This window comes from Vombatus ursinus, unplaced genomic scaffold, assembly GCF_900497805.2.
Source record: "Vombatus ursinus unplaced genomic scaffold, bare-nosed wombat genome assembly UNPS02009824.1, whole genome shotgun sequence".
NCBI lineage: Eukaryota > Metazoa > Chordata > Mammalia > Diprotodontia > Vombatidae > Vombatus > Vombatus ursinus.
In genome coordinates this window covers 7,354,130-7,362,651 of record NW_020949602.1, presented here as the reverse complement: position 1 = coordinate 7,362,651, position 8,522 = coordinate 7,354,130, and positions in this window count along the sequence as shown.

Sequence of the window (8,522 nt, the reverse complement as noted above, 5' to 3'; positions counted from 1 at the left end):
TAGATAGATAGATAGATAGATAGATAGATAGATAGATAGATAGATAGATAGATAGATAGATAGATAGATAGATAAGAGATAGAGATATTTGTTCTACAACCTAAAATTAGCCTGAGGAATTTAACAAGAAGGGAAAGACAATTATTTTGTATCTATTTTGAATCTAATTTTTGGTGTCAATATTCTTTATATATCCTACTCCAACCCCACCCCAACAGAAAACAAGCTTCTCGAGCACAGGGACTGATTCATGTGAACTCTTTGCACACCTGGCACCTAGCTTAATATCTGGCTCATAGCTAGATGCTTAAGGAATGATTGGATAGAAGAAAAATAAAGGGGACATGGGGGACATGGAGTTCGGAAAGATGGCGATTCCTTTCTCCATCTTCCTCAAGCATGTTCAAGAAACTTCTACGTGACTGAGTGTTGCCTAATTACTTGGCAAAGTCTCATTAAGTGGAGTTTGTTTAAAGCAATATGTGGTGCTTTATGTATGTCCAGTACTGTGCTAAGCGTTGGGGATACAAATACAAGCAAATGAGACAGTGCCTGCCCTCAAAGAGCTGACATTTTAATGGGTATCACAACATATAAAGGAGATTGGGAAGAGGTGGTATGTGTAGGCAACAGGGGTTGGAATTGGCCAACAAGTGGACTGGGGGCTGGTGAGGGTCAAGACAAGGTATAAACTCATCTTTCTGAGCCCAGGGTCACCAGGGCAGAGGCCAGGCTCCAGTTGGCTAGGGATGAGGAAGATAGGCAGGGTCCAGAGAGCTTAGTTTGGAAATGGTTGGGAAGCGGAGTGAAGGCCTGATTTCATACAATATAAGGAAAAGGCTCATTCCTTAGCACCTAATGTCCTAGTTGCAGGTCTTTGTTGGTAAAAGCTTCCTTATCAGAGTCTTCTCCACAAAGACAAAGTTCTTGGGGTTTGGGATGGGGAGTGAGGTGAAGGGGGCTGGGTTCCAAAAAGTGGCACTAGTGAAATCACCGTGCAGGTTGAGCTTTTGTTCTTAAGAAAGCCGTGGACATTTTTAGGAGGTGACTGACCTATCAGCTTGGTCCTGAGGTGAGGTAACATGGAAAATGCCCTCTTGGGATATTCAGAGCAGCATTGATATGGCAAATTGACTAATCTAGCATCCCAGAATCACTTTCGCTCAAGTCCAATGGCCACAGCCCTGGTCCAGGATGTCACCTTTCATCAGCGATTGCCTTCTAATAGTCTTGTCTCAAGCTTCTTCTGACTGTGATCAATCCTCCCCTCAGCTGCCACAGGGATTTTCCTAAAACACATGAGCTGCAATGGCTCCCTATTACCTTTAGGATCAAATACAAAATGCTCTTTTCAGTCTTTAAAGCTCTTTGTTATCTGACCCTTCCCCATCTTTCGAGTCTCCTTACATTTTACTCTCCTCTACTTCCTTGATTATCCAGGTACACTGGCCTCTTGACAGGTATTCACACAGGACATTCCACCTTCTATCTCAATGCATTTGGACTGGCTGCCCCCATCCCTGGAATGCCCTGCCTCCTCATCTCCTACCTCTGATTTTCTTTGGCTTCCTTCGAGACTCAGCTTAAGGCCCACCTTCTTCAGGAGGCCTTCCTAGCCTCCCACATTTGCCAATACCATGACCTTTCAGGTTGTCTTCAGGTTCTAGTTGCAAGTACCTACATAGTTACACGTGGTTGCTTGCATTAGATGGCGATATCTGCAAGGCTGTGGACTGTTTTTGTCTTTCTTTATATACCCAGCTTTTAACTCAGTGTTTGCCACACAATAAGCACTCATTGAAAGCTTGTTGACTGAGCAATGGACGGAAACACAGAATTTCAAAGTCAGAAGGAACTTCTGCAGCCATCTGGTCCAACTCATACAGGAAGGAATTCCCGAAATGACATATGTGAGACCTCCACAGAAGCAGGGCCCACTATCGCCTGAGGTGACCTCGACAATGCTTAATTGTTAGGAAGTTTTGATTGACAGCAAGCCTGGATTGGACTCTTTTTTTTTTTGTGAGGCAATCGGGGTTAAGTGACTTGCCCAAGGTCACACAGCAAGTATGTGTCAAGTGTTTGGTCTGAGGCTGGATTTGAACTCAGGTCCTCCTGACTTCAGGGCCGGTGCTCTATCCACTGCACCACCTAGCTGCGCCCTGGATTGGACTCTTTTGACTGGTGCTCACAGTTCCCAGATCTGCCTCCTGGGGCCACGCTGAGTAAGTCTTCTTGTTGTTCAGTCCTTAAAGTTGTATTTGACTCGGTGTGACCCCATTTGGGGTTTTCTTGGTAAGGATGCTGGAGTGGTTTGCTGTTTCCTTCTCTAGCTCATTTTACAGGTGAGGAAACCGGGGAAACCCGGGTGAAGTGACCTGCCCAGGGTCACACAGCTAGTAAGTATGTGAGGCCAGATTTGAACTCAGATCTTCCTGACTCCAGGCCTGGTGCTCCATCCACTACAGTGCCACCAAGCTGCCCTGAGTAAGTCTACTCACTCCTTCTCATGGCAAATTGCAAATACATTATGACAGCATTCATTTCCTCCTCCTCAGTCTTCTCTCAGTCCCTTCAACCGATTCGTACGTGACAAGGCCTTGAGGCCTCTCTCCATCTTTGGTACCCGCTTCGGGATACTCGCCAGCTATGATGTCCTTTTTCAATTGAGGCCAGAACCAAATACAATATTGTAGACGTGGCCTGATCAGAGCAGAGGGCAATGGGAAAGGCATCTGGCTGCTCTTGAAAGCAAGGTCCCTTTCAGTACAGACCAAGATGACGCTTAGTTTTTATCTTTTCCTCTACCCGTCTTGACAGTCACACTGCTGACTCATACCAAGCTGGAAGTCCACTAAAACTCTCAGATCTTTTTCTGAACAACTGCTTTCTAACTATGCAACCTTCATTTTGAATATTTGGTGTTAGAAACTGCCAACGGGTCAGACTTCCATTGGCTTGGAGGGTTTTTTCCCCCAAGGCGACCTTGTTGTACTGTCAATACACACCAAGGTTTAAGCTTGGCATAAATCATTACTCTTTTCAAGAGCCTTCCCATATATATCCTTTGATGTGGGAAGAGTCTGCTACTATATATGAAAGAGACTGCACCAAAGCCCGTCTGTAAGATCCAACCATGGTGGGAAGGGCCTGAAGAGGATGCCATAGCATGGGACCAGAGGAAGGAACTGGAAATGTTTAACTTGAAGAAGAGGAGAGTCGGGGTGACTTGAGAATTGGTTTCAAAGTCTCTTATTGGGGGGACGAATTCTTCTTGTTTGCTTGGCCTTAGAGGGCAGGACCAGAAGCCACGTGAGGAGGAGAGGCAAGGATGCACAAGAGACAGTCTGCTGGCCTTGGGAGGCAGGAAGATCTGCCTCTGACACTTGATAGCTGTGTGACCCTGGCCAAATCACTTCATCTCCCCCAGCCTCAATCTCCCCATTAGTAAAGTGGGGATAATAGTGTCTAAAGCAAATTCTTCACTATAATGGAATGACTCTCAGAGCAGGGAGAGGATATATGGGGGAAATTTTGGGCAATATGAAAGAAACGATATTTAGAAAATTATTTAAAAAACCAACAAGAATAGGTAAAGTACCAACCTCACCGTGTGGTCATGAGACACAGTGACATATGTATGTAGAGCAGTTTCCAAAGGTTAAGGTGCTACAAAAAAACATCGGTTCTGGTTTCAGGGGAAGAAAACTTTGCTTGCATGTAAGGACATATTTCTAACAGAAAAGAAATGTTCAAAAAGCAAGATAAGCTGCTTTGGGAGGCAGTGAATCCCTCATTGCTAGAGGCCTTCAAACCCAGGCAGCTAGGCCATTAATGGATGGAGGACTAGACTTGGGATGAGACCCGAATTCAAACTCAGCCTCAGACACTTCCTAGCTGTGTGAATCACTTAGCGTCTCTCAGCCCCAGTTTCCTTACAGAGCCCTCTTCCCAAGGTTGTTGAGAAGAATAAGAGATCACAAGTGTAAAGTGATTTATAAAGCATAAAGACCTGGGGAAGTATTTATTCTTCTAGGTAGCATGAGAGATTACTCGGTATGTTGTGGAGTGAATTCTTGTCCAGGCAAGGATTGGACCAGATGACCTGTGACCTTCTACAATTCCATGAAATTCTGGAGCCAACCAGCATGCCATTTTCCACTTCGGTCTATGCAGTGGAAAGATTGTGGGATCCGGCATCAGAACACTTGAGATTGAATCCTGATCCTGCCATTCCCTTGCTCACCTTGGTTCAGACCTTCTGGCTTTAATTTTTCCTTTGCTACTAAATGAGAGAGTAGGACCAGATGACCTCCAAGTCCCATCCAGCTCAAAATCTCTAATCCTGTAATCCCTGACACACTTTCTAGCTGTGTGACCCTGGGCAGATCACTTGACCTTGCTGTGATGGGGGCAGTTCTTGAAGCCATCCTACAGCAGAGAAGGTGCCGACCTCCACTGGTAGAGGGAAGGGCCACTGCCAATTAAATCCCACTTCTGATCCTTGTCTTTTTCTTCTGCTTCCTTTACCCAGGTACCCACCATGTGTCCCAATGCTGACATGTTTGTCTCCAGAAGAACGCTCGAGGAGTTGTGTGAAAAGACAGGAGATGAGCTGTTTCCCACCCTTAGACAGTGATATTTTAGAAGCCCCAGGAAGTGCTTGGTGCTGGCAATGGTAGCTTAGGACTGGCTGCCGGGCCTTGACAGCCCCTCCTTTTGTAACAGATGGGCGTTAAGTTGGCTTGCCATATGTACTGAGTCAGAGTATTAAAAAAAAAAAGCCTAACATATATGTATTTATATAGCTATATATAGATATGTAGATATACACACACACATATATGCATAAGTGTGTTTGTGTGCACACACGTATATATGACCACATACATAGATGCATATGTGTGTATAAAATGCACTTATATATATGTGTGTGTGTGTGTATATATATATATATATATGTGCATGTACATATATAGTATATAAATATATACACACAGGGAACAACTGAATTCATACTGCTGAGAGAGAGTAGAGCTGCCTGTAAATACTGCCGGCTTTAAAAATCCAATATTGCATTTGATTCATCAAGGTATTTTGTCCATCAGCTCATTTGAGTCTATTAACATAATTGTCCTTTATTAACAAATGGCTTTTTCTTTCTGGCATAAGAGCACAAGCTCAAATGTCAGTAAAATACTTTGATAAACACAATCCCCCCTTCCCCCCCTCCTCCCCGCCTGGCCCCTCAGTGAGCACACATATGCACACACACGTACACGCGCGTGCGCACACACACCCGGATAGAAATGTTTCTGTAAAGGGATTTCGTCCAGAAGAGCTTTGTTGATATATGGAGCAAAAGGGGGGAATACGTGTATTTAAAAAGAAGTTCTAGCATAACTGCAGATCTGCTTTTAAAAAAGAGAGAGTACTTGAGTACAAAATCTCCAAGATTCTAAATCATCATATTTATATTTGCTTGATATAAAGAGGTATTAAATGGTCTAATATTTGAAGTGGAGATGAAGATGGAAATGAGATATCCTTGGCCAAATGGTTTAGAAAAAAAAAGCATTCTTCTTAAAGAAAATCACATATACTTTACCTATTTTCATTCAATTTATTGAAAAAAAGTTAGATTATTTTTTTCTTTCCCACCAATTTTTTTTTAAATCCTATTTTTCTGCTTTCTCTAATTTCCGTTCTCCTCTTCCTCTCCTCCCCCTTCCCCAGCCTTTCCTTCCTAGGTGACATTGTTCTCCTCACCAAACCTGTAACTTTAACAGAGGGTGACAGGGTGACCTTGACGACAGATGTTCCGACGGCAACAGATGGTATTGGCAACCCCGAGAAGCGGCTGTACGCCGTCTCCGAGCCACCTGTGCACGGTCAGACCGAGCACATCAATTATCCCAGCCTGCCCATTTCCACATGCAGCCAGTTGGATGGAGGGGCCCAGAAGGTTTTCCCTGTGCACGACAACAGCCAGGAGGCCAGTAAGGATGCGCTCAGGTGAGAAGGGTCTTCTTCCTTTCCTCCCCTCCCAGTCCCCGAGGTATGAGAAGATCAGCAGGAGTCAAAGAGGTTACCGCTGGCTTCTCCAGCCCCAACTGCCGAGCAGCAGGAGGAGGAATGAATAGCTTCTGGAGATGGTAACAAGGCTTGTTTCAGAGCAGAGAGGACTATCACATTATTCCTTAAGTTATAAGGAGCTTGTTGGAATGTCTGCTTAATGACTTGGGATTGAGCCAGTTTAGATGCCACTGTAGGGCTGAATACCTAAAGTAAGCTGGGCATATCATATGTGAAGTGCTATCACTATTCGCTTCCATGTCCTGGCCCATCCTTACTCAATCACTGGCCTTGTTCATTAATTCCAAGTCCGATAGATTGATACAAGAGAAAATAAAGGGAGAGTAAAACACTCAGTCATATTAATAAATGTGGCCTTAGACTATAAGAATAGAATAAGAATAATAGATATTATTGTCATTAAAGTCCTATTAGCAAATGTCACCATTGTCTACATTCACTAATATAACTATAACAATAATAATCCCTATTATTTTTTTCTTCCTAATAAAATTCAGACCAGCCATTTCAGCAGTGTTGGAAATCGTTCCTATTACTATCAATCAGCAACTCATCTATTAACTAGAATCTTGGGAAGCTGTCTGGTGCATTGAGACACTCAGTGACTAACCTAGGGTCACATGACTAGTATGTATCACAGGTGAGGTGTCACCCCACAGCTTCCTAACTCTAGGGCTGGCTCGTTATGTACTACGCTATATCGCCTCTCTTTGTTTCCATAACGTGAATGAGTGACTCACCCAAGGTTTCACAGTTATTAGGTGTGAGAGGCAGGATGTGAGCCTGAATGTGTCTCATTCCAAGGTTGTCCCTCTAGCCATTGTACCATACTGCCTCTCTTTAGTCCCATTGAAAAGTGACTTGCCTACAGTCACATAGCCAGTGTGTATTAGTCAGGGCTTCATCCTGGATCTTTCTGATTCCAGAGCTGGTCTACAAGCCATTCCATCAGCACCCCCACCCCTGTATCTCTCTCTCTCTCTCTCTCTCTCTCTCTCTTTCTCTGTTACTCCATGATACAATAGAATCCCAGACTTGGGTCAGAAACCCAGTTCTACTCCTGTTTACCACCACTGACTTTTTGTTTGACTGTGATGAGTCATTTCCCCTCTCTGAGACTCAGTTTTCTCCTCTGAAAAGTGGGCATAATAATATACATGGCCTCATTGGGTTACTGTAGAAAAGCATGCTATTCAGGAAGAATGATTTGGCTCTCCATTTCTTCTAGCCAGAATGATTCCTGCAGAATTCCCAGCTCCAATGACAGTCCTATTTTTCCTCAGCAAAGCCATCTGCAGTCTTCAGAAGGGAGGTCACACATAAGTTCCACCTCCAATTGCTTTTGCATTAATAAGACAAAGCTTTCCAAGTCCGACTCATTCAGCCTCCCTTCTCTGAAGAAAGAGGGAGTATTGTATGAAATCGTCAGTAGACCTAAATCCAGATGGCGGTGTCATTTCTCAGAAAAAAACATATGCTAGCTATTAGGACACTTAAGCATAATGGTTTTATGTCCCTCCAGTGGGCAAAGAAGCCATACAACAGGTTTGAGTCTAGGAATCTGGGAGAAAAAAGATGGTTTTACCTTCCAAAATCATGCTTCCCCAAAGAAATGGAAAATTCACTTGATAGAACATGGAGTAATGTTTGCTCCAGCAGGATGTAAATTGCTGCCTGGCTCCACCTAGTAACAGGACCGAGGCTGGATTTATAACCCATTTGCAGTGGCATTATTTTATATAATGTTACTGAGTTTAGGGCCAGTGTGTGCATATATGTGTAAGTATGTTTAAATTTTGCTTTTAACTTTATTTACATTCATTTTACCACAAAGAGGGCAATATAACTATTTTTTTTTCTTGGTGTGATTAGACATGAGTCATTTCCTAAAAAATGAGTTTAATTAACCAGGGGAAGAATGTAGCAATAAATCATCTGAAGGGCTGGATTCTAAGTGGGGTTAAAAACATTTATTTAAAGCCACCATTAAATAAATCACAAACCTTAAGTTCTCAATTAAGAGAGGGGATCTTTATGATTTTCTAAAACACTGGCAAAGGGGGTAGGGGAAGAAGAGAAGAATGGATGTATTCCAGATAAACTGGCTTACTTACTGTTCCCAGCACATAACATTCCATTTATCATCTCCATGACTTTGCACTGGCTGTCCCCAAGGCCTGGAATGCCCTCCTTCCTCACCTCTGCCTCTTGGAATCCCTAGCTTTCTACAAGGTTGAGCCAAGGACCATCTCCTATAGTAGGGCTTTTTCCGAGTCCCCTCTGTCATCCCAGAGGTTAATGCTCTACTCTCCACTGAAATGAAACTTTATTTTGCATACATTTTATATTTGGAGTTCATTAGGTTCCCTCTTTATAGGGGTGGTTTTCTAACAATGATGGAGAAGAGTTGCTTGGAGTCATAGGAT